Consider the following 13,586-nt stretch of genomic DNA (forward strand, 5'->3'; position numbering starts at 1 on the left):
TACTTTGTAAACTTCCAAACCAGACCCAGGTGCATATACTAAAATTCATGGGCCTCACCAAATAATTAGCTATTTGGACCTAGCTTAGTAGGTCCAAACCCTGGAACTATTTAGTCAGTATCAGACCCGGTCATGCAAAATCAACGTCTGGTTGGGGATCAGGCGTGCTCCAAACCCATCTCGAGAACTAGGACTATGTCCCAATCGTTGCTGTCTAAGGGTACAGATGGATCATCCCACCTCAGATCTGAATCCAACAAGTTATTCTGGGATATGGGTCTTGAATAAATAAATCTAAATATGAATTATCGGTGTCTGGATGATCGGCTTTCGGATTCGGATCCAAATTGATATTTTCTTCTGGTGCGATGTCCGGATCAGTATTTAACCCAATCCGTTTCCTCTTTTTACACTCTTGCCTTCAGTCGTGGGATTCTCTCTCTCTCTCTCTCTCTGGTGAACGTTTAGACGAGGGAATAATCTCTCTACGGTAAGGGATTCGATTATTTTTATTCTTTTTTCTACTGATTTTATTTGATTCTCTGCTATAATTGGTTGTTGCTCATGGAGGATGGAGTGTGTACTGTGTTCTTTGTTTTTCCTTTTGGTTTCGAGGAATTAGGGCATGAAATTCCTTTTGGCTATCTGCTATTTTTTATTGTCCTTATACCTTGGATCCCTAATTTCCTTTGATAGAGTAATTATTGACTACCATTGTATTTTTTTATAACGATGGGATGCTTTCTTCTTTATCTTTAACCCAAGACGGTTTGCCCCAAATTGTGTGCTAGTGTTTGTTTTGGCCTTGGGGGTGTTAATTGTGTTGAAGAAGGGATATCTATTTCTGTTAAAAGGGTGGCGTTTCTTCTAGTGAATAAGGTGCATATGTATTCAGATAAATTGAATCTTTCGCGTATGAGTAATGAAGATTGTTGTTGTATAAAACAAGAGTTATTTTTGGCATATTTTTTGTGGTGTACTTAACAGATTTTGGTTGAGTGGTATTCCAATTTGTGAGTTGATCATCACGTTGAGGTTCTCTGACTTTGCCTGCGGAGAAATTATTGCATTTGAATGTCTGTGAAATTCTTATTTCTTTCATCCTCTGTATGTTATGCAAGTGGTTGACACTGAGCGATGAGCTTGTATTTGCTTTTTCTTTGTTTGGAAGAATCTTGTGTACATCATTTTCTGTCTCCCATTACCTTTCAGGCGGTTTCCACTTTCTGCACATCTCTGTATCTAAAATTACGATCTTGTTTATTTGCATATTCCTGCTTCAGTATTCTCTTCATCGAGCATTTTGCGACAAAGTTTGATTTTTTTTCTTTTTTATGCTTTCTGCACAATAATTGATTTCATATTTAGTGTCAGACACAACTCATGCTGATAATGGTTGGGGTTGAATGATGAAAATGCATGTGGATGTTTGTATGATACAAGCTTTTTATAAGTGTTTCTGTAAAAAGTTGTTGATACAGATGCACACATTTAGTCGCTGGGTATCTTTTAGTAATTTCAGCCATTGTTTAACAACCCAAAGGCTCAGGACTTGACCTGTCTGGTCTTCACTCAGGATTCAGGTGGGTCAACCTGGTCACTTGTTTGTGTTTCATAAACTTATATTCGGTCTTGGTGCCATGGCTGTCCAATCTAGCTGTCATTACCATCTAATCTGGCCGAAAATCATGGGTGCAAGCTGTTCAACTCAATATGACCTCATGGATGCGTTTAGCATGGGTTTGTTTGCTAGGGATTGCACCTTGAGTTGTGTTTTCTCAATGTAAAAACACATTTTCTTTTTTAGTTGTGAATTTTTTGCACGTTATGAGCTTTTGATTCATCAAGCCATCAGAAAGACCTGCTTACATGTTGCAATCACATTATCCAAAACCCCTTTCCTAGTAAACAAACCCTGTAGATCACATCTGTGGACTGGAGTCTGATCTGCTAATTTATTTTTAAAGAATTTGACAATATGGTGTTTCTACTCCATATTACATAATGACACCATGACAAAATATTATTATTTGCTACAATTGTTTGTATGTACAGTCTAGTTGGGATCTGATGATGCACACTGTTTTGACTCAATCTTATGTCATAGATGTGTTCAACATCCTCCATTTAGCAGGAATTGGCCCTTGAATTGTGTTTTTTCAGTCAAAAAAATTTGATGCATTCATGGCCATTGATTTTTCATTACCTGAAAAATCTACTCCAGTGTTGCACACCGGAGATCCAAAAGATGATCTCCACTAAACAGAGCATGTATCACATCCATGGCATCAGATCTACTAAAAAAAATAAAAAAGGATTTGCTGAGTTGTTTGTACTTTGTACATACAAATGATTGTGGTATGCACACATACACATATATAAATAAATTAATTCCATTTTATTACAAGACCAAATTTATAGTATTTTGGATCAATAAGAGACCGATATGAGATTGCTTGGTGGAATTGCCAGCTGATTTTCCTGATTTCCAACCATGGTCGTGTGTGCAGGTTTTACTGGGCAGATTTTATTGAGATTTGAGTTTTTGATCCAAATTTAATCTAGTAATGGATACAATTGACTTCAGCTTTGGTCAAAGCATGTATTCTTTTATGAATTAATTTCAATACAATATGTTAGGCAAAAGATGAACTATTTTGAACTTAGTTTGTGGTTTAGACTTTAATCTGAAACTGGATCCATGCATGAGTAATATGCTAGACTTGAATTTGAATCCAGAACCAAGCTTATATGAAAAATGGTGGGACTAGATTAATATTGAAACTTGGCCAAGTTCCCTCCCAAAATTAGACAAAAGTATAGGACTGAATTTTTGTTCAATTTAAACCAAGATTTAGAGCATATCTCATAGATTATTTTGGTAACTAATCCTACAATTTTGGTAGTGCAGAGGTTCATTCCATGGGCATGAGAATTCTGTAAGTGATTCAATTGGTTGTTGCATGAAATCATGTAGCTTAGTATAATATGAAAGTAGAGTACCACAAAATCATGAAAGTATAATATGAGCAAGCATCTAAAATGCTGTTAATCCATGTTCTAAGGATGCTCTTGATTGGTAGTCTGTGAAGTTGTTTCTTTTTACAGATATGCAATAGTCAAATAGCTTGTCTACATGGACACTCTTAAAACATTCTTAGGAAGAAAGGTTAGAAGGGGCTGTTATAGGCCTTAGAACACATGATGTCATATGCTTAAGTTTGATGCCATTTTAGGTGTCACTTAGGATCTCCTTCCTGGTTGATAAGGTGTACCTTTAATGACATCTGTATGTGAGTGAAAAGTTGTAGGGTTCAATATTGGTACCAATGTTAGCCTAGGGCCCCAACCTAGCACCTCTCTCTCTCTCTCTCTCTCTCTCTCTCTCTCTCTCTCTCTCTCTCTTGCGCGGGCATGGGTGCTTGCACATATTTTTAAGCAAGATGTAAATTGTCTTGTTGCCTAATCATTTTGAAACCCTCTATTTATTTTCTTCTTTCTAAGTTGTAACATATTACAATATCTTTTTGAACTCCTGAAACTTCTGCTTAAAAGAAAAAAGAACAATCTAGAAGATTGCATTTATCCAGATTGGGCTGGTTGGGCTTGTGATTGGGTAACAAAAGAAGGCATCAGGCCAGGATGACCTTTTAACTTTCTAGATGCTAGAACATAAAACCCAAAACAACAAATTGCAATCTAGGCCTAAACAAAATGACGGAAATTCAAGCTTCAGGACTCGTTTTCAAACTTAGCCTGACCTGTACTGTGGCAAGCAGTCAGCTCTCTCTCTCTCATTTGTCTTTTGCATTCTCTCTTATGTGTCTTGCACGATGCTTTATGCCTTTAGCTAATATTGTTTGATTACATTCTTTTATCCACTGTTGGTTCTATCTGTGGTGGGAAGTTTCTTGCAACATTCTTCGTGTTTGGTTGTTCATAGTTGATTAGTTGTTAACATAGTCACAAATATCGATATCAGCTATATCTCGATGAGGTATAATATCGGGATATTATAGGTTTTTCAATAAATCTCGGGATTAAAAAAATAAAATAAAAAAGTTCAAAAATAAACAGATTTAGAGCAAAGGAGCCTCAATATGACATAAACAACATGACAAACAACCTAAATATACAGGAAATTATTGATCTAAGCATTGCACTAGACTAGATAGTAAAATTAGACTTCCAAATTTATAAAGTCTTGCAAAGCTCTTAAATCTTAACATCATCATAATTTCCAACATAAAATGAAAAAAGAAAGATATGATCAAGCATCATTAAAATTATCATCATCATAAGAGTCCGAGTCCGAGTCCGAGCCATCTTCATTGTTTGATCGTCTCCGTGCATCATCTTCATCTTCACTTTCATAGATTGCTCCACCTTCTACACGTACTTCATCAAAATTTATCTTGTCATTATCAATTGCACTTGCATTGAACTTTTCTATCTCTTGAACCTTGTTCTTCATAAGTGTGTTCATGTGTAAAAATATAAAGTCACTCAATCTTTTGGGTAAAAGCTGATTTCTCTTCTTTGTATTGATTGCCTTAAATGCACTTCAATTTCACTCACAAGCCGAAGCACTGCATGGTTGTCCCAAAATTTTCATTGCTAAGTTTTGTAATTTAGGTAAACATCTACCAAACATTTCCCACCCCACAGCTTAAAAAGTTAAAAAGTTGAAACATTCTGTTTGTTAATTCCATGTCCTTACATTGAATATTTGATAAATAATATATTTTCAAATGAAATTGTACATAAAAACAATGAGAAAAACTTACTTGGATGCGCTGAGTAGATGAGATCTATAGCCAACTCTTCTTTGAACAATTCAGAATTCCTAGCACGGTACTTCATCAACTCTAATGCCATCTCTTTTTGTTCTTCTTTAGGAGCCATTCTACCGGTACCAATGTCAAGTCCTTTTCTAACTTCTCTATCCAATTTGACCTTCTTATCCCAAAAGAAAGGAAGATTCAAATAAGCTGCTGCAACATGTAAAGGGCTATACCAATTTGACCTTCTTTCCTTCCCTTCTTTCTTTCCTTCCCTTCTTCTGTTCCTTCCTTCCTTCCTTCCTTCCTTCTTTCTTTGTTCCCCTGTTGCAAGGCAGCCACCGAGACCCCCCTTTCTATCGAGAGTAAATAGCCAAAGTACCCTTTACATTAAAAATTAAAACCCCAAGGGGTCTTTTAAAAAGCTGATACCAAAAGTACCCTTTTAAAAAATTATTGATGACATATATATCCTCCTTTTCTGAAATTCTGAAATACCCTTACAATAACACTTTTGAAAAAACTCCCAAAAATGTCCCTTTCATGAACTTGGAGTTCACAATTGGTCATCACCTTCATAATCTGTTAAAACTTAAAATCATCCACAAATCTCAATCGTTGTGGATGATTTCACATTTGGCAGTGTTTAAAATTTTTTATTTTCAAGAAATATTAAATCCAAAAAAAATAACACAACCACTCAAGATTTCAAAGAAAATTGTGTTTTTATTTGATTTTTACACAAAAAGCAATTGATTTTGGACTCTAGTGAATCAGCAATGACCTATTTCAAGGACCAGAATGTAGCATCTTGAATTATGGTCTATTGAAGAATAGATGTGATTAACCCACTGATCTGATTTTGTATGATTATGGGATTGTTATCTTAAATGGTTTTGTAAGTCATGCTTAACCTATGTCACATAGATGCGGATGCGGCGATGCGGCACTTTAAAACAACTTGGGTGTGTGTGTGTGTGGGGGGGGATGTGGGGGAGGGTATATATATATATATATAATTTTTAACAGTTTTAAGTTAACACTACATGTATGCGTGTGCATTTATGTATTTATATATATAATATAGATGAAAATGGACTTGATTAGGGTTAACTGAATCTACTTTTGGATAGAAATGGACCTTAGTGTGGTGGACTTCACCTAACACAAAGGAAGCTGTGTCCAAGTGTCGCACCTGCCTGGGTGTGGGTGCGACATGGGTGCGGTGCCCTGTTAGAAGAGTCCGTGTGACATAGTGCTTAAAAAATGATTCCAGGCATTCCAATTCTGTCTGAAGCTTCTTTTAGGCAAAGGGTAAAGGCTTGGCCAAATTATAGCAAAGCCACCATATAAATGGTGAATCTTTTCTTGTTCCACCTTATCTTTTGATAACCATGACTCTTAAAGTTGTGATAAAGTTAGGGCAGTGCCCTAACGAGCAGAGTCAAATTGTCAGACAACCTGACTTGGGACTAGCCATCTCTCCATTTGCATATCCCAGGCCTGTAATAGTTTTTTGTATCTTGCTGTTATTTTAGAGATGCTGCAGAGAAGAGGAAGAAAAGACAGTGTCTTGAATACTTGTTTCCCAATGTGGGAACATGTGGGTCTTCCTTCTATTTTATATCAATCATTAAGTGATGTTGCAACATTACCCCCATGAATACAAAAAGGAAAACATAACTGATAGGGGTAATAAATGAATCATAAAAGAATAATTAATTACACATGAGAGTATACAAATTGACCCAGGCTTAAATATATTGGATCTGATCCAGAGCCAGACCCAATCATGTCACAATAGCCTCCCTTAAGTTGTACATGGTTTTCACTAATGACAACTTGTTCTTAAGATACCAAAATCTTTGCGTTGTAAGGCCTTTCATGAACAAATCAACTATTTGATTCTCCGTTCCCACAAATTTTTCTTCTAATTCTCCATCAAATTTTTGCCTGATGAAATGCTGATCAATCTCAATGTGCTTGGTTCTACCATGCTGAATTGGATTTAATGATATTCAAATAACACTTTGATTGTCATAAAATATTATCGACCTTGGTACTTTTTCTCCCAGCTCAGTCAAAAGATTTCTTATCCAACTCAATTCCAATGTAACTGCTGCCATAGCCCTGTATTCTGCATCTGTACTTGACCCATCAACAACTCGTTTTTGACTAATCCAAGATATCAAATTTTCATTAATGTAAACACAATAGCCAAAAATAGATCTTCTCTTAACGGGATCTCTTTCCCAATCAGGAAAAGAATATGCCATTAACATTAACATATCCTCTCCTTGTGATCTCATGGTTGGCATTCTTGGAACTCGGTATCAAATCGGCCACATCCAACTTGGTGACTCAGACAAGTCATGATTTGTATATAATTTATTAAAAGTAAATTATAAATATGCAATTTATAATACAAAAATCTATGTATTATTATTACTAAAATTAACATATAAGTGTGTTTAACAATCCTCTAAAAAAAATTATATAATAATAATATAACTTTATAAAATTATAGAAGTGTCTATGTGTGTGTATATATATATGATTTATATAAACACATATATTGTAAATATAAAAATTGAGTATATTAATTTTAAATACAGATTTCTTATATATATATATATATATATATGACAAACATATGTAATTTCAAAGTTTTGATTTTTTTTCACTTATAGAAAAAGAGTAACCTATATTTATAGGTAAAAAATAAGATAAAGAAAAAGAGAAAAAAATCATGATTGGAAAAACAAAAACGAGTTAAAGTTGAGGATTGTGATTGGCAAATGGAGTGGTGGATATTTAAGAAACAATTAAACGAAGCATGCTTAATTGGGTATGGGACGGTGCCTAAGTTTATTCAAAACAACAATTAAAAAGAAAAACTGCCTAAAAAATTGTCAACTACTTGCATCCACAAAAGTGAAGTCATTAACAAAGGTTAAAAGTTATCCTTAATTGGGCCTAAGGGATAGTGCCTAACGTTTTAAGATGAGATGGACTTAATTACACTTAATTAGAAAATCAAACTTTCTAAAAAAGTGTGAACTGTATTCAAAGAAATAAGTGGTCATTAAAGAATGTATGTCTAATTGGGTGTACGGGCGATGCCTAAACATATTGAAAAAAATGCATAAATTTGTTGCTGAAAACAAAAGGTAAAAGGCATTTTGCTGACTCGGCTGAGTCTAAAAAAAACTCGCTCAACTCGCTCGAGTTTCAAATAGCTCGGATGAGTCAGAATATGGACTCTGCTGATTCTAGACCTAATTGAGGCCTACTATTTTTCTGACTCGGTTAGGCATCGATACGAGGCACAACTCGGCCGAGTCATGAGTTGACTCACCAAGTACCTTAATATCCTCTTTGCGGCCTCTATATGATTGACTCTTGGTTCATGCATGAATTTAGACACTTGGTTCACAATGTATACTATATCTGGTCTAGTAAAAGTGAGGTATTAAAGCATACCTACTATACTTTTGTATTCAGTTGGATCACTATACAACTCTCCTTTTGTACCACTTAACCTTTGGTCTATTGGACTTGGTGTGAAGATAAGCTTACAATCTTTCATACCGGTTTTAACAACCAGATCCATAGTATACTTATGCTGTGTCAGGACAAAGTCATCATTTTGAGACCTATCTACTTCTACCCTCAAGAAATACTTCAAGTTCTCGAGATCCTTCATTTGCAACTTCATGGCAAAAACAATCTTGATTTCTTTAATATGCTTTTCTAAATTCCATGTCACAATTAAGTCATCAGCATAAATAAGCAATAACATCATCCTTTCTTTTGTTTTTGTACATGAAAAGAGAGTGATCAAGAGAAGATCATTGGAAACCATAAGTCTGGATTTCTAAAAAAAAAATCTCAAACCAAAATCTGGAGGCTTCAAACCATATATCGCCCTCCTCCTCAATCTATAGACGTGTCCCTGGGTCTTCAATATTGTACCCCGCGGGCTGATCCATATGTACTTCTTTTAGGCTACCATGTAGAAACACATTTTTCGCATCCAATTGATTTTAAGGCTAACTATAGTCAACAACAAGAGACAATCAATCTTATAATACACATTTTGACAACAAGGTTGAATATCATCATAATTCAGGCCATACTCCTTATACTTTATATTATAAACCCACTTTGAACCAACTACATTCTTCACATTAGGCCTTGATACGACTGCCCACATTTGACACTCATGAAGGGCCTTCATTTCTTCATTCATAGCCTCCACCCATCTTTTATTTTTGGCAGCTTGATTATACGACATGGGCTCATCATGTTTAATAATCTCAGTTAAGAACAATTGATAATCTATAGAAAAGCTGTCATAACTTACCATCTCTCTATCGGGTGTTGGATCCTTCCTGACCTTCTTGGTTCAATAATGTTTTATTCTACATGCTGAATCTCTTGGTTTGCTTGTCTTGTATTGGTAGTCTTGGATCTTCTACTGTACACTGCACCTTTGTACCTTTGAAATTCGAATGGGGGCTAATTTAAAACTTCTTGATTTACATTGCCTTGCTCTACATTCTTTGTACGTGGCTGCATCTGTTCTATATTTATTTTAGGTAGCTTCCTGTTGTCCTTTCGTTTTCGTGAGAGCTCTCTAGAATCAGGGTACAAAAATAATTCTGCATTAAACCATGGCTGATATGATTATGTTTGTATAACTTCTTTACCCACTGATAGTTGATTTTTATCATTGGCCACATTTTAAAAAAGTAGCTCATCAAACACAACATTCTGCGATATTCAAATACACTTTTCTGAAGGATCATAACCACGATAACTTTTATAATCATTTGCATATCCAATGAATCTACACACATGAGCCCTTTGGTCAAATTTGGTTCTCAACATAACACATGCAACCCCATGCCTTCAACACTTCGTAATCCGGATGTTTTCTATACAACATAAAGAATGATCTATTTTGCAGACCTTTCATTGGCAACTTGTTTATCACAAATACTGCAGAATGAAAAGCTATTGTCCACAAGAATAAAGGCATATCACTCGCATCAATCATAGCTAAACCACTCTCTACAATATGGTGATACTTTATTTCTGTAATGCCATTTTGTTAAGGTGTATATGGGCAAAATATTTTGCGATTAATGAATTTTTGCTTCATTCGAATAGAACTCTCCACCCGCATCACATTGGAAATTAACAATAGGAAAGTGAAAATTGATTCTTTACAAAGGCATGAAGCCGGCAAAATATAACAAAAACTTCAAACTTGGTTTTCATAAAACAAATTCTTGAATAATGAGTAAGATCATCAACAAAGATAACATAATATTTGCTTTGAGACAATGAATTCTTGGGTGCTGAACCTCAAACATCATAATAAATAATTTTAAATGGTCTTGAAATGTAATTGCCAAATTAAGAAAAAAGGCAATACACTACTCTTGCACACTTGGCATCTAGAACATAAAGAACCTTCACACATCCTACCTAGACTAGACTCAGGAATCAAACAACTAGAAACATGTTTATCAACAAAGAACCTACTGCATTGAGCTAAACGATTATGCCATTTTCCAGGCTAGGCTTATTAGACTCGTGAACACTGGAAACATAAAAAAATAAATGACAACAACTCCAACCTTGATAGCACGTTCAATTTTGGGTTGACAGGCTTCACACGACTCTCCTTAAGAATATATATTTTCACATCTTTTCCTTCAACGAATGTCTTCTTCGTGAAAATATCCTTCACATAAACAAAATTAAGGGTAAATGCGATGATAAAATTAGTATCATCCACAAGTTTGAAAACAAAGTTTTTCTTGATTTGGGAAACATAAAAGACATTAGACAAGGAAAGAGACTTAGATTTGAACATGGGAATGAAAATTTGACCAATATGTGATATGGGATGTCGAGTTCCATCACCAGTTATAACATTGCTTTTACCATGATAAGGAATCAATTCAGAAAACTTACCCACATCACCACTGATATGATTTGCTGCATCAGAATCAATATACCATATCCCTTGCTCTTTTTGTTTCAGATTCAGCCCGGTAAGTGCTGCGAACATGTTCTTGCCCATGGTAATGTTGGTGGAACTACTAGTCCCACTCGATTGAGCCCTACTGATGTCCTTGATTTCCACCCTCCTATTTATTTTGTAGCATGTTCCCATCTTGCTGTTATTTCAGAGATGCTGCAGAGAAGAGGAAGAAGAGAATAGAGGGTGGACAGTTTCCTGAATACCCGTTTCCCAAGGTGGGAATGTGCAGGGCTTCTATTTTATATCAATCATTAAGTGATGTTACAATATTACCCCCATGAATACAAAAAGGAAAACATAACTGATAGGGGTAATAAAGGAATCATAAAAGAATAATTAAATACACATGAGAATATACAAATCTACCCAGGCTTAAATATATTGGATCTGGATATCTGATCCAGACCCAATCACATCACAATAACCTGCCCCAAGAATTGAATGCCCAACATTCTGAGATGTTAGTTGAACCACTTGAGCATATCACCCATGCTTGATGCTGACCTGCAACAAGTTGGATTGAGATCCTACTCATTCTTTAGATTAATGCATGCCCTCCCAGCCCGAAGATGGTCCATGTATTGCAGTGAGACCATGGCATCAGGCAATGGCTCAAGTAGTGTCATATTGAATAACTGTTCAGTTTACTGTTGACCTTTATCTTTCAGATCATACATCGTTCATTTGATGCTGGGCTGCAACAAGTTGGATTGAGATCCTACTCATTCTTTAGATTAATGCATGCACTCCCAGCCTGAAGATAGTCCATGTGTTGCAGTGAGACCATGGCATCAAGGCAATGGCTTAAGTAGTGTGTCCATATTGAATCACTGTTCAGTTTAATGTTGACCTTTATCTTTCAGATCATACATCGTCGTCTTATATTTCATTTTATATTATATCGTTCAGTATTTTTGTTATCAAGAAACTCTAAAGCTTTGCTTTCTGGCTGCCCATATTTCAATGCATCTATTAATCTACCAATTTTTGTTTTCATTGTTGCAGTGTTAGTCATGTCTTATCTCCCTGCAACCACAGATTCCATTGCAGAGGCTTTAGAAGCAAAAGACCCATCAGAGTCTATTGCAATCCTCTATCGTATCCTTGCTAATCCCTCTTCCTCTGCAGAAGCCTTGCGCATCAAGGAACAAGCTATCACAAATCTTTCAGATCTTCTCCAACAAGAAAAGAGAGCAGAAGAGCTGAGAAGCCTTCTGACGCAATTAAGGCCCTTCTTTGCTGTAATCCCCAAAGCAAAGACTGCAAAAATTGTCAGGGGAATCATTGATGCGGTTGCAAAAATCCCTGGAACCTCTGAAATGCAGATATCTTTGTGCAGAGAAATGGTGGAATGGACCCGTGCAGAGAAACGTACGTTCCTTAGGCAGCGTGTTGAGGCCAGGCTTGCAGCTCTACTGATGGAGAACAAGGAATATACTGAAGCACTGACTCTCCTCTCTGGTCTTGTGAAGGAAGTCCGTAGGTTAGATGACAAATTGTTGCTTGTAGACATTGACCTTTTGGAAAGCAAGCTCCATTTCTCTCTGAAGAATCTGCCAAAGGCAAAAGCAGCATTGACTGCTGCTAGAACTGCTGCAAATGCAATCTATGTGCCACCTGCCCAACAGGGTACTATCGATTTACAAAGTGGCATCCTCCATGCAGAAGAGAAGGATTACAAGACAGCATACAGTTACTTCTTTGAAGCGTTTGAAGCATTCAATGCTCTGGAGGATCCACGTGCAGTTTTCAGCCTTAAATATATGCTTTTATGCAAGATCATGGTTAACCAGGCTGATGATGTTGCCAGTATAATCTCATCCAAGGCAGGTTTGCACTATGTTGGTGTTGAGTTGGATGCAATGAAAGCTGTTGCTGACGCCCATGCAAAGCGCTCTCTTAAGCACTTTGAAGCTGCTTTAAACGACTACAAGGCACAATTGGAGGAGGACCCTATCGTTCACAGGCACCTTTCTTCGTTGTATGATACTCTTCTGGAGCAGAACCTCTGTAGGTTGATTGAGCCATTCTCTAGGGTTGAGATTGATCACATAGCAGAACTGATTGGGCTGCCTGTAGTTCATGTGGAGAATAAACTCTCGCAGATGATCCTCGACAAGAAGTTTGCTGGAACACTTGACCAAGGTGCTGGATGCCTGATCATTTTCGAGGTTCCAAAGTCTGATGCGATCTTTCCTGCAACACTAGAAACCATCTCAAACATTAGCAAGGTTGTAGACAGCCTCTACTTAAGATCTGCTAGGATAATGGCTTAAGTCAAGCTGCTTTTAACTATGGTTTTGTGATTAATCATGCTTGGTTTCTACATTAACGTTTATTCAGGACATTTTTGAAGGTTTTGACTTTGCTGATAATATTGGATATCTTCATTTTCATTTACAAGATTTATTTCCTTTTCTTGTCTCAAATGATTTTATCTTTAATCTAGCTTTGTGCTACTGCTAACACCGAGCTCAGCACTTGGATAATTATTGGATATCTTCATTTTCATTTACATAGATTTATTTCCTTTTCTTGTCTCAACTGATTTTATCATTAATCTATCTTTGTGCTACTGCTAACACCGAGCTCAGTAGTTGGTCGGTGGTAAAAACAAAATTGGTATGGTTTCATGGGATTTGTGTTTCTCTAGATGGCATTCTTAGTTCATGTAGAAGCGTAAAGCACTGAAGCATTAAAATACTATTCTTGGCATTCCTTACTGTTCTTGGTTTTAGGAGTCATGG

At 36.2% G+C, this 13,586-nt stretch overlaps 1 pseudogene across 1 annotated transcript; it reads left to right on the top strand.

The window, feature by feature from the left end:
* The first annotated feature begins 411 nt into the window (after nt 1-411).
* Nucleotides 412-13,268, top strand: LOC149837014 (26S proteasome non-ATPase regulatory subunit 11 homolog pseudogene; annotated as a pseudogene). The gene is made up of 2 exons (XR_016431883.1): nt 412-490; nt 11,845-13,268. The product of XR_016431883.1 is annotated as a 26S proteasome non-ATPase regulatory subunit 11 homolog pseudogene (transcript).
* The last annotated feature ends 318 nt before the right edge of the window (nt 13,269-13,586 follow it).

The sequence above is a fragment of the Nuphar pumila genome, chromosome 5 (genome assembly GCF_984573655.1).
Source record: "Nuphar pumila chromosome 5, dmNupPumi1.hap1.1, whole genome shotgun sequence".
In the NCBI taxonomy this organism is placed as follows: domain Eukaryota; kingdom Viridiplantae; phylum Streptophyta; class Magnoliopsida; order Nymphaeales; family Nymphaeaceae; genus Nuphar; species Nuphar pumila.